The sequence below is a fragment of the Zingiber officinale genome, chromosome 11B, assembly GCF_018446385.1.
Source record: "Zingiber officinale cultivar Zhangliang chromosome 11B, Zo_v1.1, whole genome shotgun sequence".
Taxonomy (NCBI): Eukaryota; Viridiplantae; Streptophyta; class Magnoliopsida; order Zingiberales; family Zingiberaceae; genus Zingiber; species Zingiber officinale.
In genome coordinates, this window is record NC_056007.1 from 23,695,473 (window position 1) to 23,714,010 (window position 18,538).

Consider the following 18,538-nt stretch of genomic DNA (forward strand, 5'->3'; position numbering starts at 1 on the left):
CCCACATGTGTGTGGGAGGTGTTTTCTTTGATTGATGTTGTAGGAGAACATAAGCTTCCGAAGTGGGTGCTTAAACTGAACCGCCTTAGACCTCCAGAGAGAATTTTGAATGGAAAAAGGATGAATAAGAAGAATTTGAGCGGAACTTTGATTACTCCACTTCCGGGGTGGCTTCTTCTTCTAAACCTTCTTCAACCACCGGGAAATGAGAGGGGAGTTAGTTCCAATATTGCTTACTCTTGCATTTAAATTCATGCTTTGTGTTTAGTTTTTCTTTAATAAATTCTTTATACGTGTCTTTAGTTTAATACTTTGCATTTTGCATTTTATTTTCATACTTTACATTTAGTTTGGTATACATAGCATGTCATTTGAATAAAATTCTCCATGAATTGTTTAGTAATATTTTTAAGATGATAAAAGTTTCTTAAATTTGATCATCAATTTTAGGTCATTTGACATGATTGGATACTTTACTTACATGATATTGGTTAAAATGGTAGTGGATTCCATGTTGATCGATTTAGCTTGATTGCATGAAAATACCTAGAGAGGACCACTTCAAGCCTACACTTTATTTTCTTGTAGTGTGACATGTACTCATAGCAATTGAAACTCTAGAACTTGCTTAGTTTCTTATCAAAGCCATAATAGCATATGTATGCGTGGATATAAAGGATATTTGTCATTTTTGTTCTCTCACAATTTCAAATTCCTTTCTCCACAATTTTCTTAAAATATTCTTGTCTAGTATTCAATCCCTTGATTATCCTTGCTTGTCATTATTTCATTGAGGGTTTTGGTTGATTATCTTGATGAGTTAGATTGTTTGATGATGGTCAAGATTTTAAGTGTGGGGGAGAGATGATGAGATGATAAATATTTTGGCAAAATTACTTGATGATGGAGTTGCTCAGTGCAATTGTGGAGCTGAAATTTTTATGTAATTAAATTATCCTTGCTCTTGTTGAAGTAAAGAAATGATTAGAAATGCTTTTTGATTAATGGACATCAGTTGAGTGTGCCATTTTGAGAATTGTTTGTACCAAATCTTTATAGTAATGAAGCAATTGAAGAAAAGGGCAGCAATCGATTCTCAAACAGTGAGGTGAAAGGGGAGGTATTGTGCTTCCATTTTCTATCATTTGTTGCATCTATGGAGTGGGATGAGAGTGCTGCAACACTGAACCAGTTGTGATTCAGATCAAGTTAAGGAGGTTTTGGAAAAGCAAGTGTCATGATTCAATCTAAACAATGATAATGCAAGCTTAAAAAAATCAGATTCAGCATTCCAACTCAAAAGAAGTATAGTGCTCAAGACACTTTTAGCTTAATTCATCAAGAATTCAACATCCTTTGAGTTAGATTTTTCAAGATGATAAAGGCTAAGTGTGGGGATGGGCTGAAAAGTTTGTATCAGTTTTGTATCAAAAAATAGAATGCAATATCCAAATGAGTGGAAGCTTAGTTGGAATTGGGGAAGATGCTGGAATAAATAGCATGCTATCTTGTATGACATTTGCAAGATAAGAAAAGGATGAATTCAGGGATTTTTCTGGACACAAAACAATGAAGAAACAAGGAGCTTTAAGTAGCCACTGGAATGTGATTTAAATAGATCAAAAATTCAGAATTAAATGGGTTATTATTATTTCATCAACTAAGCATCGAATGGAGTGTCAATTACTTTGAAAAGTTGAAGGAGAGGGCAGCATTCGGAACTTTAAACAGTGAGGGAAATGCTGAAAACAAAGCTGAAACAAATTGGAATTCAAGTTGCTGAATTTGTATCAAGTTGCTGAAATTGTGAAGTTGTAGTTTGGGAATTAGATTGTTATGGCAGTAGGGAAAAGTAAGATTCCAAGCTGAAATTTTCGTGCTAATGCAGTGCATCTTGATTTGAAAGCAGATTAGTTCTGTGCCAAGGGGTAACTGCTGATTTGAGCCAAGCTTACTTGCTATTCGAATCTGAAATGAATGAAATTAAAGCCATCTTGATTCAATATCAATTGAAGCTGCAGAATGAAGCAATAATTCATAGATACCAGCATGGTGCTGAATTCCAGAAGAAGTGCTGAAATTGCAGAATTTATAGGGCTGAATTTATGGGTCTATGAGGCTTGGATGGTTAAAGAACAACAATTTTGAAGTAGAGAAAGTTAAGAATGGTGTTTATAACAGCAACTAGGAGGAGAAGCATAGTGTTCATCATCAGAAATGCAGGAAGGGAATTAAGATTGTTGTGCGGATATGTAGAAATTAAAATGCAGAATTTGATTTCTGAAATCTGGAATATGTATCAAGTTGTAACTATTGGGTGGTTGAAAGATCTGTAAAGTCAGATTGAGGCAGTAGTTTTGAAGAAATGAAGACAATTTTGGTTACTTGATACCATAACAGTGAAGGAAGCTGATTATTTTTGAAGGTTGAAGTCACCTCTCCTACAAAGTTAAAAAAAAAAAAAACAGAACAAGTTGTGTGCCAAATTCTTTATGAATTTTCTAGCTACCAATAGCTAGATGTGAACCTCTCATTCATACAGTGCTGATTGAGATGCATTGATAAGTTGTTAATTCATGCTTCGAGCAAATATTCATTCATGTTTCAAATTCTGAAATTTAGTTGCTGAATGCAATATGCAGGAATGGATTGGATTTATGAACTTGTGCTATTTCTGAATTCTAGGGATGTGAATCCGATTGAAGACATCTGAAACTACACATTCTTACTTGATACTTCACATCCCTCTTAATTCAAACTGTGAATTTAAGTTTGGTGCTTAAGTGGATCGCAGTGGTAAAGATTTCGAGAGTGAAGGAACAGGAAGAGTGCAGTATAACCAGAACCTGCAGGAATGAAATTTGAAATGAAGAATGGAATTAGTTTTATTTCTGGAATGAAGAGAATCCGATTTTGTGAGGTTAAAATTTGTTTCTTTCTCAGAAAAGGATACTGGAAATCTATTGGAAAAAGGCACATGCTCCATTGTGTTGCTGATTTCATGTGAAGTTACTTTAAATGTTGTTACCAAGTCAATTCTTCTACAATATCAGTTTTGATTTGAATGCATAGGTGATGATATCACTCAATGAAGGATGACTTAAGAAACATTGGAACCACTTGATGTTTGGAAAGGAGAATTGCTGTAATGACAGAATTGAAGGGCAGAATGTTCAGCAAATGCAGATTGTGCAGATTAGGGCAGCTTTGTGCCAAATTGAGAAATGAATTTGAGCCATTTGGAGATGTTGAAACCTGTAAGCTTTTCAGTAATGCATTGTAAAGGTTCTGAAGAGGCAAGATGAAAGAGTACTTGAAGTTTCGTGAGACTAAACGTGACAAGTTGATACAAAGTCACAAGAGGAGGAAGGAAAAACTGTAATCTACTGCACAAAATGGAGTTTGAGGCTATTAATTCATGAAAAATCTGAAAACCAGCTGCTAATTCAGTATTGACAGATGATTGTCTTTCTTCTCTAGAGTTTACAAAACTTTTAGACAAGAAATTTGATACTAAACAGGAAAAACAGAACACAAAACTGAAAACTGAAATTGAAGAATCTGTAGCTTGGGTTTTGAAATGTTATTGCAGCAGAAGAAAGTCAAAATTAGAGCTGAAATTGTGTGTTATTGAAAGATAAGAGGTTAAGTATGAATGGAAGTTAAGCCATTTTGATGCAGTGTCAAATGAGCTATCTTTTAAGGCTTACTAGCTAGAAAATTTTGGCTGAAATGTGCAGGTTTATCAGAGGAAATGCAGAAACTGTGCAGATTTGTAAAAGCTGAGAGCTGTCCAGTTGAAGGAATTAGCTGGGAACTGAAATCGGAAACCAATTCTGCAGTTTGGGTTTTGAACTGATTCTCTTTTTGCAATAAGCTATAAATTGCTGAAATGGCTGCAGTTTTGTGAAATCTGCAGATATGGGTTTCCTGCAACTTGCTGATTTGTGTGTATCAAGACCTGAAACTTGAGCCAGGAGGTTATACATTTTCTTCTTGATGTAATTCTGGAAGTGAATACAACAGCCAATAAATTCATAATAATATACAAATTGTTGTAGTTGTCCTAATCAACATTGTTTCGAACTTAAGCATGTAGCTACAAAGGTTGTGAATGTTGGTACAAAGGTGGAAATGCAGAATGCTGCAAAATGATGAATTTGGCATTTCTGTGCCAATTTGGGAATTGAATTTCTATGAGCTAGAACTGATAAAACCTGGAAAACTTTTTAGTATTCATTGAGAGGGATTTTAAGGAGAAAGATGAAAGAAGTATTGAGATTTTTAGTGGCTAAACAAGGCAATCTTGATACAAAGTCATTATTCTGTACAAATTGCAGATCCTGGTGGGCAGTGGTAACAAACATGGACAGATCTGATTTCTGATCTGCATATCCAAGTTAGAACTGAACTGCTTGGAAAGCTTTGTATTGTTGGTGGTTTTCTCTTAGCATTCTGTGATTATCTATTAGTGTCTATTTACTCAATTAGTGGATATAATTGCCTGTTTAACCTCTGAGTTCGGAATCTGACCTGTAAATTTCTGATATTGTGTTGATGAGATACATTGTTATGGGCCAGGTGTTATTTGAGGTTATAAATTCAGAAGCTTGGAAGAATGCAGGAACCTGCATAAATGGAATTTATTTCTGATAAGTGAGAAAGCAGAGTGCAGTTTTATTTCTGACCAAGCTTGATTCCTGAAATTGGTCTTGAACTCTTACATTGAAGAGATCAATTATATATTAGAGTGTTCACATATGATGTTGGTGGAGATGCTTAAATCATTAAAGGAGTATTAAGTAGCCAGATCAAGAACAGAAAAAAATAGAGAAGCTGAATCATAATTTTGTGAAGCTTGTTCTTTAACTGTGATCTAGAGCAATTTGGTTATTTTGTGTAAAAAGTCTTCTTCACAGTGTGATCAGTGAAACCCCAATTGAAGTTCCTGTTTTGTGCCAAATATTCTTGCTGTTATGACATGTACCAATCTGCATTCGTCTCAGTGCTTAATGATTCCTACTTTCCAACTTAAGTTACTGACCTCATTTGGTTTGAATCCTGTAATGGCAGATATTTGATAACCATGATTTCCAGTTCTGATTCTGTGCTGATTTTCAGAGGTTGCTGCAAATCGAGTTTGAACTTGCAATTCCTGGAATCGAGTTTTGAAATTCAGTCCAGCAACTGAAATTTTCTGTTGTAATTCTGCAATTGTTGGGATACACATTATTTTCAGTTGGAATGGAGTAGATGTGAACCAGAAATGCTGTTCAGAAATGTAGAATCAGTTTCATTTCTATTTTTTTTTTGTTGACAACTTGGAATTATGTAAGAGAAAGACATAAAGGATTTGAGGAGTTGTTGAAGTTTAACAGAATGTGGAATTGCTGGATTGTTGACAATCTGTAGAACCAGAATCTGGAAAGAAGTTCTGAATATGTCAATTTAAGCATGGATCCCTTCAATGTCTTGTGAGAAAGCTAGGTACCAATTCTTGTCAGTGATATCTTTGAACTCCAGCTGTACCATTATTGAGAGTATTCTCTTGAAACAGAACTTCCCATGGGTAAAATATCTACAGAATGAAATCAAGATCAGTACATAGAAGAGTATCAAGTCATGTTATACATGTGGTATTGAATTGTCCGAGACGAACAATACTTTAAGTGTGGGGGAGGGAACTCTTCTTGGCTAGTTGATGTGAGATTATTTTTGTTTTGAAGTGATGGAATGAAGTGGAAAAAACAGTAAAAACAGTGAAGAAAGAAAAAATGGCACATTCAAGAGAGTATCAAAGTTGGAGATAGAGTATCAAGATTCTATGTTTGTATTCAAATTGAAGGAGAGGTTAGCTTGATACTTTGAAGTGGTAATGGCAAATGGTATTCATCTCTTTTAAATCAAAATGGTCAACTCATCAAGTATATTCCCCCAATACTCTAATCTCCTCAATTTTTCATTGAATTATTTTCTTTTGCCTATTTCATCCACTTTAATTGTTCTTTTTTATTCCATTTCAACTCTTCATGATAAAATCCTTTAGATTCATGTATGCTATGTTCTATAGTGGTGGAGAATTAGAAAATAAGCAAGCTTATGGTAGTGAAATGTTGTGAGTTGCATTGAGTGAGCTCCACTTATACATATTTTTGAGTGGGAGAGCTAGAATAGGTAAATCCCATGTGAGATTGCATCTTGCTTAACTTTTCAATTGGATTGAAACTACCATACCTACTGATTTTTGTTTGGATTGTATTCATGATTGTTTGTGATCTTTAGATGATCTTAGTTAAATTCTTTTTACTATCTTTTAGGTATTGCTAGGGAAATTTCTATGGAGATGATTTTTTGAGTTTTCTTTACTTTCACGGGACGTTCAAGACTAAGTGTGGGGGATTTGATAACCATGATTTTACTGCATTATTTTGATTCATATATGCATGGTTTGATGTTGATTTCATAGTTTAAATCATGGTTACATCATATTTTGTGCATTGTGTGTATTTTTGGACTTAATTGCAAATTATATTATTTTTGGTACTATTTGATGCTAATATTTGATTTTTATTTTGTAGGCATCAAAGGATCTTGGATTTGAATTTATTTGGACCAAAATTGGGCTCGAATCGGAGTTTAAACGACAAAATCAAGCTTTGGGTCGATTTGGGCCATTCATCAAGAATATGAGAGATCTGGACCATCCGTTGAAGATCTGGCCGATCCAACCTAATGGGGAGCAGATATGAGCCATTGATGAAGATCCAGAAGTTTTGATCCAGATCTGAGTTCATCTAGCCATTGATCCAGGCCGAAACAATCTGGGCCGTTCATTGAAGACTGGGCAGATCTGGGCCATCCAGTGATGATCTGATCGATCCGACCTACGGGAGGGTAGATCCTGGCCCTAGATCAACATCAGTACCTTCATATCGGATTTTGGGCAAACTTTTACCGTTGATTTAGCTCCAAATTGATCCCAGCCGTCGGTTCAGATCTGGGACAGATTCAAAACACAGAAGCTACAGTGTTTTCCAATGTCGATCTCCACAGCGCCGTTCTTCGCGTCCCGCGGCGTTCTCCGAGATTACGACCCCATCTCCACTTCTAGATCAGTTTTCCGGCCAATTTCATCTGCGACGATGTCCTCAAATGCTTGCGACCAGCTTCCGGCGATCTGACCTCGCTCAAAGGTGGTCCTGCGGCGAGAATTGTATCCGCGAACTCTGCTTCTACTGCTGGCCATTTGGAGGTGTTCCTCCGATTGGTGGTTCCGTTTTCCATCCGAGAGCTTTGGCGGTGTTCCTCCACTGCTACTCAACCATTCCGACAACATTTCATCCACCATCGACTCTACATCAAAACGGAGTTCGAAGATTTGCAGATTTCTGGAGTTGGCAGCTTCGATCTTCATTAGTTCCGTTTGGAGTGGTCTCCGATGGTGCTGGTGAATGCTGAGCTGAGTTCAGTTGCTGAGGTTGTCTTCCCCGATTACAGTTGGAGTGTTCTCTGCTGTTTCCTTGTGTGACGGCAAGGAGAAGTTGCCAAGAAGATTGGTTTGGTGTTGAGATGGTTTAGGGTTTCTTTTATGCATTCTTTTTATTGTTGGTAGATTTATTTGGATTTAGTAATCATAGTTTTCTGTTAGCTTAATTGTTTTAATTCAAATGTTTGGAGTAATTTAGTTTCAATTGATTTTAAAGTTGTTATTAATCTTGCTTTAGCTTAGGGTTAAGTATTAGTGAGTAATTTAGTTTTCTGTAGTTTAATTAGCTTTAATTTCAGCAGTAGTGTAGTTTCTTATTTGCTTGCATTTCATTTGCTTAATTTAGATTCAAGCTTAAATCCCCCCAACTCCATTTTTATATCGAAAACCCCAAAAATAGGAATAAAAGACAATCCTAAATTACATTCTACCGTTGGTTCCTCGGATCGATCCTGGGCTCGTTACTACAACATTATTGTTTAATTAAGGGGTTCAGTGGAAAAATACATTTGTACAATTTGATTAGCGGATGTGACAGATCGTCCTCATCAATAAGCTATGCCATGTTACTCGACATATGACACTTATGGCATTTGAAGATGACAAAGAAGAATCAAGTCAAGAGGAAGTATCAAGTGAAGAGGATTCATCAAATGAAGAGGAGTCAAGTGATGATGAGGTAAAAGAATGCATCAAAGTAGAGTTTCTTTATAAAACTATTGCTCATCTCAAGAATGCTTTTGTTAAATCACAATCTAAGGTGAAGACCTTGAAGGGAAAACTTAAGTCTATTTGAAATGATGCATGTAGTGAGTCAAGCATGCTTAAGGAAGAAAATGGAAAATTGAATAATGATGTGATTGAACTAAGAGCATGTCTAGAGAAATTCACAAATGGATCAAAAATATCTAGATATGATCATTAGAGACCAAAGAGACATTTACAACAAAGCTGGAATAGGATATAGACCTAAGGAAAAGAAAGTTGCATACATGTCTCTAATTGATGGAACTAGAAATGATGCATTTAGAAATAAAGTCAAGAAGAATCTTAAAGGCAAGGTAAAACAAGCTTGGGTGCCTAAGAAATATTTGAATAACATTTTTGAATCAAGTGCATGGGTACCAAACAGTTATGTGTTTTATATTACTTAGGTAGAAGAGAAGAATGATACAAGTATGTGGATTGTGGATAGCGGTTGCTCAAGACATATGACCGGCGATGTGAGCAAATTCTCCACAATAAATTATATAAAGAAAGGAACAACATCATTTGGAAATAGTGAAAAGCTCAAGATTATAGGTAAAGGTACAATTGAGGTATCATCTACAATTACCATTCATAAAGTCCTATTGATTAAAAATATGGAGTTTAATTTGCTTAGTGTTAGTCAATTATGTGATGTTGGATACAATGTAGAGTTTCACCCCGATAAGTACTTAGTTAAGCACAAGAGTCTTGAAAATGTTGTGTTAAAAGGATATAGAAAAACAAATCTATATTATGTTGACCTTTCATATGTTTCTAACCCTCCTATTAAGTGTTTGATATCAAAAGAAGAGGAAGGATGGTTATGACATAGAAGACTTGGACATATCAACATGAAGAACATAGCCAAAGTAGCCAAGATGGAGCTAGTAAAGGGACTATCAAAAATCAAGTACATCAAGGACAAATTGTGTGATGCGTGCCAAGAGGGTAAGCAATCAAGGTCATCACATAAAGGTAAAATTTTGACTAGTACTTCATTACCATTAGAATTATTGCACTTGGATCTTTTTTATTGTTATAGAACACCTTCTTTGATAGGTAACAAATATTATTTAGTGATAATTGATGATTACTCTAGATATGCTTAGGTTTATTTCTTGAAACATAAGGGAGAAACTTTAGAACAATCATAAGATTTACCAAGAGGGTAGAAAATGAAAAGAGCCTAAAAATTGATAGAATTCGGAGTGATCATGGTGGAGAGTTTGAGAATTTGAACTTTTCTAAGTTTTGTTTAGAAAATGGCTATAAGCATGAATTTTCTTGTCCAAGAACACCTCAACAAAATGGTGTGGTGGAGAGGAAAAATAGGGCTTTACAAGAGGCGGCTAGGACCATGCTTAATGCATACTCCTTACCAAGCTATTGTTGGTTGCTACTCGGAAAACCTAATGGTTCCACTGTACAAAAATTTTGTACAAAGGTCTGAACCTTTTCCTAGCTACCATGTGTTCTTTTAAATTAAACTCGGATCGCCTGCGGAACTTAACACGTTTGATCCTAATTTAATTTATTTGTTCTTTTAGGTTTAGACTCGGATCTCCTGCGGAACTTAACACGTTCGATCCAAATCACCTAGGTTATTAATTTCATTAAATATTAGTTTCCAAAATTGGCTCCCAGTACGGACGTGGCGAGGCACATGATCTTCTTGGATATGGGAACAACCACCACCGACTAGACAAAGCCTTTTAAGGAAAGTTAATATTTAATTTCCTTAAATAACTTTAGGTCAACCAAAAAGAACAATCAAATCACAAGGAAAAGAAAAAAAACAAAAGAACACAACCTCGAAAACAAATTCGAAATACTAGAACTGCATGCCTCTTGTATTTGGTATTATTTCCAAAAATAACTAGTATGATGCGGAAAGGAAAAATACTAGTTATACCTTTTAAAAAAACTTCTTGATCTTCTACCGTATTCCTCTTCTAACCTCGGACGTTGTGTGGGCAACGATCTTCCGAGATGAGAACCACCAAGCACCTTCTTCTTCCTTACAAGTTTCGGCCATCAAAACTTCTCCTAGGATGAAGAGGTTCGGCCACCACCACCATGCTCCAAGGGATGCTAGAAACAAAACTTTCTTTCTCTCCTTCTTCTTCTTCTTCTCTAAACTTGATCCGGCCACCATATGAATCTCCACAAGAAGGATGAGATTCGGCCATCAAAGAGAAGAGAGGAGGAGAGGATGGCCGGCCAAACCAAGGAAGAAAAGAGGGAGAAAATAGAATAGAGTTGTTCACCATGAAGCCTTCTCTACCCCCTCTTTTATAATCCTTGGTCTTGGAAAATAAGGAAAATTTAATAAAAACTTCCTTAATTCTTTTGCCATTGAAAAGGAAAATTTATTTAATTAAAAACAATTTTTCTTTTCAATTTACAATGGCCGGCCACACCATAAAATTTCCAAGCAAATAAAATTTTAAACACAAATTAAAACTTCCTTATTTGCTTCCGGAAATTTATAAAAAATTTCTCCAATAATTATTCCCTTCATGATTGGTTAATAAAAAGGAAATTTTATAAATTAAAATCTCTCTTTTAACATGTGGATAAAAAGAAAGTTATCTCTAAAAATTAAAATCTCTTTTAATCTACAAATAAGGAAAGATATTAAATCTTTTCTTAATCTTTTGTAGAAACTAATAAAAGAGAATTTTTAATTTTTAAACTTTCTTTTAAATAATAAATATGATTAATAGGAAAGTTTTTACCAAAATTAAAATCAACCTTTTAATCTACAAATAAGGAAAAAGATTTAGCTCTTCTCTTAATCTTTTGTAGAATCTTATAAAAGGAAAGATTTAAATTTTTAAACTCTTTTTTAAATCATGTTATCCACATAAGAAAAATTTTAAAAATAAAAATCCTTTTATTTAAATTAGGGCCGGCCACACCAAGCTTGAACCCAAGCTAGGGCCGGCCACCTTGAAGCACCCATGAACCAAACTTTGGCCGACCCTTGCTTGGTCTCCAAGCTAGCTTGGCTGGCCCCTATGGGATGGGTAAGAAGGTGGGTATAGGTGGGTATAGTAATCTATAATTAAGAGGCTACGATAGGGACCAAGAGGAGGAATTGGTTTTGGTCTTCCGATAAAATTAAGCATCCTGTGTTCGCCCCGAACACACAACTTAATTTTATCAATAATAATTCATTCCACTAGAGAACTATTATTGAACTACCGCACCAATCCCAAATTATATTTTGGGCTCCTTCTTATTATAAGTGTGTTAGTCTCCCTGTGTTTAAGATAACAAATGTCCACTAATTAAGTAAGTTACTGACAACTCACTTAATTAATATCTAGCTCCAAGAGTAGTACCACTCAACTTCATCGTCATGTCGGACTAAGTCCACCTGCAGGGTTTAACATGACAATCCTTATGAGCTCCTCTTGGGGACATTCTCAACCTAGATCACTAGGACACAGTTTCTTTCTATAATCAACAACACACACTATAAGTGATATCATTTCCCAACTTATCGGGCTTATTGATTTATCGAACTAAATCTCACCCATTGATAAATTAAAGAAATAAATATCAAATATATGTGCTTGTTATTATATTAGGATTAAGAGCACACACTTCCATAATAACTGAGTTCTTTGTTCCTTTATAAAGTCAGTATAAAAGAAACGACCTCAAATGGTCCTACTCAATACACTCTAAGTGTACTAGTGTAATTATATAGTTAAGATAAACTAATACCTAATTACACTACGACCTTCCAAAGGGTTGTTCCTTTCCATCTTGGTCGTGAGCTACTGTTTATAATTTATAAGGAACCGATAACATGATCTTCTGTGTGTGACACCACACACCATGTTATCTACAATATAAATTAATTGAACAATTACATTTATCATAAATGTAGACATTTGACCAATGTGATTCTTATTTCTAGATAAATATTTATACCAAAAGCTAGGCTTTTAGTATACATTCTAACAATCTCCCACTTATACTAAAAGACAAAGCTGCTATATCTGCTGCCATACATCTGATTCCCAACTCTTCAACATGCTCATCAAAAGCTCTGGCCTTAAAGGCCTTAGTGAAAAGATCTATAGGTCATCATCTAATGTAATCTAGGCAGCAACAACTTCTCCTCGTTTATACGATTTCTCGTATTGGGTGGTACTTCCGCTCTATTGTGTTTACCTGCCTTATAGACTTATGGTTTCTTCGAGTTTGTTACTGCACCAATATCATTACAATGAATTGTAATAATCTTTGTACAAACCAGAAATCATATCTAAGTCCATCTTGAGGTTATTGAGTCATTTAGCTTTTATGGCTACCTCAGAGGCTTGCCATATACTCAGCTTCTATGGTGGAGTCCAGAAAAATACCTATGCTTATCACTCTTCCATAGTTATGACTTTACCTCCTAAAGTAAACACAAAACCCCGAGGTTGACTTACTATTGTCCCTTTCCGATTGGATGTTAAAATCCATGCAACCCACAGGGAACAAATTATCTGCCTTATAAGCTAGCATATAATCTCTAGTGCCTCTAAGGTACTTCAATATATGCTTTACCGCAGATCAATGTCCTTGTCTAGAGTTGATTTGATATCTACTAACTATGCCCACGACAAAATAGATATCCAGTCTCGTACACAGCATTGCATACATTAGGCTTCCCATAGCCGAAGCATAAGGAACTGTCTTCATGTCCTTTATCTCCTTTGATGTCTACGGAGACATTTCTTTAGATAAAGTTACTCCATGCTAAAAAGGTAAGAAACCTTTCTTGGAGTTTTGCATGCTTAAAACGAGCAAGGATTTTTTTTTCGATATATGAAGCTTGGGATAATTAAAATATTCTTTTCTTGCAATCCCTTATTACTTTGATCCCAAGAATATATTCATTCTCCCAAGTCCTTCATATCGAATTGTTCGGACAACCATACCCTTACTTCTGACAACATTTTGATATTGTTTCCAACTACCAAAAATGTTATCTACGTATAGTACAAGAAATATCACCACGTTTCCATCACACCTTTTGTATACACAAGACTTATCCGGTTACTAAATAAATCCATAGGTCTGGATTCCTTTGATAAACTGGATGTTCCAAGACCTTGAAATTTTGCCTCAGTCCATAGACTGATTGAGCTTGCACACAAAATGCTCTTTGCCCTTTGCAATGAACCCTTCTGGTTGCTTTGTATGGATGCTTTTTTCAAGACTTCCATTAAGGAATGCTGTCTTGACATCCACTTGCTAAATAGATAAAAGAATCTGGATAGACTTAAGCATGACTACCAGTGAAAAAGTTTCCTTTTTCATCAAGCCTTGCTTTGAAAGTTTCCACCTTCCTGTCTATCCATCTTTTCCTATTGTAGACATATTTTCACCCAATGGATTTTACACCATCTGGTGGTTCTACAAGCTTCCAGATTTGATTAGAATACATATATTCTAATTCTGTATTCATTGCTCTTTGCCAAGATGATGCATCTTTATTTTGGAGTGTTTCATCATATTTCCGGGATCAGACTCATGTTCATTTGGTATCAAGTCCAAAAACTCTCCCAAAACATGAATCCTTTTGGTTGTTTGACAACCCTCCCACTACGATGAAGTAGTCTATAATTGTGATACGTGTTGCAGTTTATTGTGATATTCATCTTGTACAGTTGGTACTATATTAGACATGTCCTTTATAATTTCTTTAAGAACAAATTTACTTATGGGCTTGTGGTTTATTACATAGTCATTTTCTAAAAATCGATCATTGATGCTAACAATGACCTTCTGATTTTTAAGACTATAAACCTATTTTCATTTCTCTAGGATAACTTACAAACAAGTGAATTCCTGTCCAACTTATCATTGTCTCTCTTCAGCATATGTACTGGACTACTCGAATCCGAATATGCTTCAAAATAGGCTTATGCCTATTTAGCAATTCTATATGAGTAGAGAGTTCTGACTTTGGAAGGTACTATGTTCACTTCCATTTCCAGAGTATATCCTTAAAATGAATTTGGTAATTTTCCAAATAACTCATCATCAATCTACTTATTTCCATAAGAGTCCTATACCTTCCTTTTTCTACACCATTCTGTAGGGGTGTACCAGGTGCAGTTAGTTGGGATTGAATCCCTACTTTTGATAAGTGACTCCTAAATTCTCCCAAGAGGTACTTGCCACTACGATCTCACCGTAGTGTCTTAATACTTTTACTTTGACGTTTCTCTGCATCAGCCTTGTACTCTTTGAACTAATCAAAGCACTTAGTCTTGCGGCATATTAAGTAAATGTATTTGTATCTTGAATAGTTATCTATAAAATAGATGAAATATTCGATACTACCACTTGCCTGGATAGTCATAGGATCACACAAATCAGAATGAACCAACTCTAACATATCTTTGGCTCCATACCCCTTTGACTTAAAAGCTTCTTGGTTATTTTTCCTTCCAAGTAAGACTCACAGGTTGGAAAGATTTCCACGACTAATGAACCCAAAAGTTCATCAGCTACCAATGAATTCTACTTAAGTTAATATAACCTAGCTTTAGATGCCAAAGATATAATTGGTTCATTTCCGAAGGTTGCTTTCTCTTAAAGTTAGAAGATGTGTTACTTATTTCCATTTGTTACATCGTGGGAGTTATTGGATTATAAATTGTCAACCAACATACCAAAATAGATAACTTCCCTATTTTTCTTGATAACAACTTTGTTATCAAAATAGACACAATATCTATTCTATAATAGTTTAGAAACTGAAATCAGGTTCTTTCTAAACTTAGTATGTAAAGACAATTTCTAATAATCCATATTTTATTCCTATTAGAGAATAAACCTCTCCCACTACAACAGCTGCTACTTTTGCAGTAATGCCCATGTGGACAGTGTTTTTATTTTCATTTAGTTGTCGGATTTCCTAGAACCCTGCAATGAATTGCAGACATGATTAATGGCATCTGTATCTACACTCCATGTTCTGGTAGATAACACCACTAAACATGTTTCAACTAATGAATTAAATACACCTAAATTGTTCTTAGTTCTAAGAAGACAGTCTACCTTAATGTCCAAGTCCTATTTCCAATCATTACAATTGGGACTACTAAGTCTTTTCTATAGTATAACAACTAGGGGATTGACAAACATTTTAAATCCTAAGAATCACAAAAATATTTGGTCAAGATCAATTCTTTTAAAATCCCTATGAATTTTGTATGCCACGATAGTGTGGACGTATACAAAATCAAAAAAGATTTTATCCATTAATTTTATTATCTCATCAACTTTACTTTATGACGAATAAAATTAATAGTTGATCTGTCTTTGATCAAATATTTGGTCAAAACCTTTTGAATTTAAAATAACATTGATTCCTCAAACAATATTATTTAAATTCACCAACACCTCAAACACCGTAAATTTTGCATGCCACGATAGTGTGGACGTATACAAAATTTAAACATTTGTAAGAGGAGGGTTTTACCCATTAATTATCTTGTCAATAAATCTTTATGACAAAATAAAATTACCTCAAACACCGTGAATTTTGTATGCCACGATAGTGTGGACGTATACAAAATCAAACATTTGTAAGAGGAGTTTTTAATTTTATTATCTTGTCAACTTATTTATTTGACAAATTAATAGTTGGTTTTCTTCAGTCACACAAACAATAGCAGTGACTCCGATGGGGAGGATACTATTAGACGTGCCTAAGTGTATACCATTACTTGACACTAAGTCCATTAATAAGATTGTGCCCCTTCCGATGGGGAAGATCACACGCTCTTAATTAACTTCCTATAGTCATCCATAATGGAAGTTTAATCTAGTGATCCACAAACAAGCTCATCTGATATGGAGGAAGGCACTCAGAGCCAACGCGCAAGCTTGTTGCATCACTTATAAACTAGCAATGGAGACTGTGGAATTTATTTAAAAACTAAACCCCTCCCACTTAGTTATTTAAAGTGAGGAATTTTGACTATGCTAGCCTACTTAGCATGTATACTAACAAGCACACACAACACAACATAAAAAGCAATAAATAGAAAAACTAATTTTCAACTATTATGGCTTTTATCTATTGCTGTCCTCCGTGTGTCGCCAACCCTAGCTGCTGCCATCTTTGGCCACCGCCACCGGGTCTAGTTGTCGCATCCATCTTGCTCCTTGTTCCGCTGCGCCTCTGGTCCTCAAAAGGTTCCACGTCTTGCAAGATTCGATCCGCGACATAAATAGAATTTTACATTTTTCGATCCTATATTCCTCGAAGGAATGTACATGTAAACTAGATCGAACATAAAATAAAATTTACATCCATCGATCCTATATTCCATAAAAGGAATGTACATGTAACTAGATCAAAAATAAAATCCTAATAAAACTAAATACAGCTCCTGCTGTATTTTATAATACAATCATGCACATAGAATAAAATGCCCTTGACATGTCCAAGGGTCCAATCACACACATAATAACTATAAGTCATAATAGTTGGATCCTGCATCCACAAAGTTAGCACATCCTACTATTAACCTGCCTAAATTATGTATGACATGTGCATAATTAAACTAATACCAAATACACAGAGGCAAAACCCTAGCTCTGATACCAATTGTTGGTTGCTACTCGGAAAACCTAATGCTTCAACTGTACAAAAATTTTGTACAAAGGTCTGAACCTTTTCCTAGCTACCATGTGTTCTTTTAAATTAAACTCGGATTGCCTACGAAACTTAACACGTTTGATCCTAAGTTTAATTTATTTGTTCTTTTAGGTTTAGACTCGGATCTCCTGCAGAACTTAACACGTTCGATCCAAATCACCTAGGTTATTAATTTCATTAAATATTAGTTTCCAAAATTGGCTCCCAGTACTGACGTGGCAAGGCACATGATCTTCTTGGATATGGGAACAACCACCACCGACTAGACAAAGCCTTTTAAGGAAAGTTAATATTTAATTTCCTTAAATAACTTTAGGTCAACCAAAAAGAACAATCAAATCACAAGGAAAAGAAAAAAAAAAGAACACAACCTCGAAAACAAATTCGAAATACTAGAATCGCATGCCTCTTGTATTTGGTATTATTTTCAAAAATAACTAGTATGATGCGGAAAGGAAAAATACTAGTTATACCTTTTAGAAAAACCTCTTCATCTTCTACCGTATTCCTCTTCTAACCTCGGACGTTGTGTGGGCAACGATCTTCCGAGATGAGAACCACCAAGCACCTTCTTCTTCCTTACAAGTTTCGGCCATCAAAACTTCTCCCAAGATGAAGAGGTTCGGCCACCACCACCATGCTCCAAGGGATGCTAGAAACAAAACTTTCTTTCTCTCCTTCTTCTTCTTCTTCTCTTAACTTGATCCGGCCACCATATGAATCTCCACAAGAAGGATGAGGTTCGGCCATCAAAGAGAAGAGAGGAGGAGAGGATGGCCGGCCACACCAAGGAAGAAAAGAGGGAGAAAATAGAATAGAGTTGTTCACCATGAAGCCTTCTCTACCCCCTCTTTTATAATCCTTGGTCTTGGAAAATAAGGAAAATTTAATAAAAACTTCCTTAATTCTTTTGCCATTGAAAAGGAAAATTTATTTAATTAAAAACAATTTTTCTTTTCAATTTACAATGGCCGGCCACACCATAAAATTTCCAAGCAAATAAAATTTTAAACACAAATTAAAACTTCCTTATTTGCTTCCGGAAATTTATAAAAAAATTCTCCAATAATTTTTCCCTTCATGATTGGTTAATAAAAAGGAAATTTTATAAATTAAAATCTCTCTTTTAACATGTGGATAAAAAGAAAGTTATCTCTAAAAATTAAAATCTCTTTTAATCTACAAATAAGGAAAGATATTAAATCTTTTCTTAATCTTTTGTAGAAACTAATAAAAGAGAATTTTTAATTTTTAAACTTTCTTTTAAATAATAAACATGATTAATAGGAAAGTTTTTACCAAAATTAAAATCAACCTTTTAATCTACAAATAAGGAAAAAGATTTAGCTCTTCTCTTAATCTTTTGTAGAATCTTATAAAAGGAAAAATTTAAATTTTTAAACTCTCTTTTAAATCATGTTATCCACATAAGAAAATTTTAAAAAATAAAAATCCTTTTATTTAAATTTGGGCCGGCCACACCAAGCTTGAACCCAAGCTAGGGCCGGCCACCTTGAAGTACCCATGAACCAAACTTTGGCCGGCCCTTGCTTTGTCTCCAAGCTAGCTTGGCCAGCCCCTATGGGATGGGTAAGAAGGTGGGTATAGGTGGGTATAGT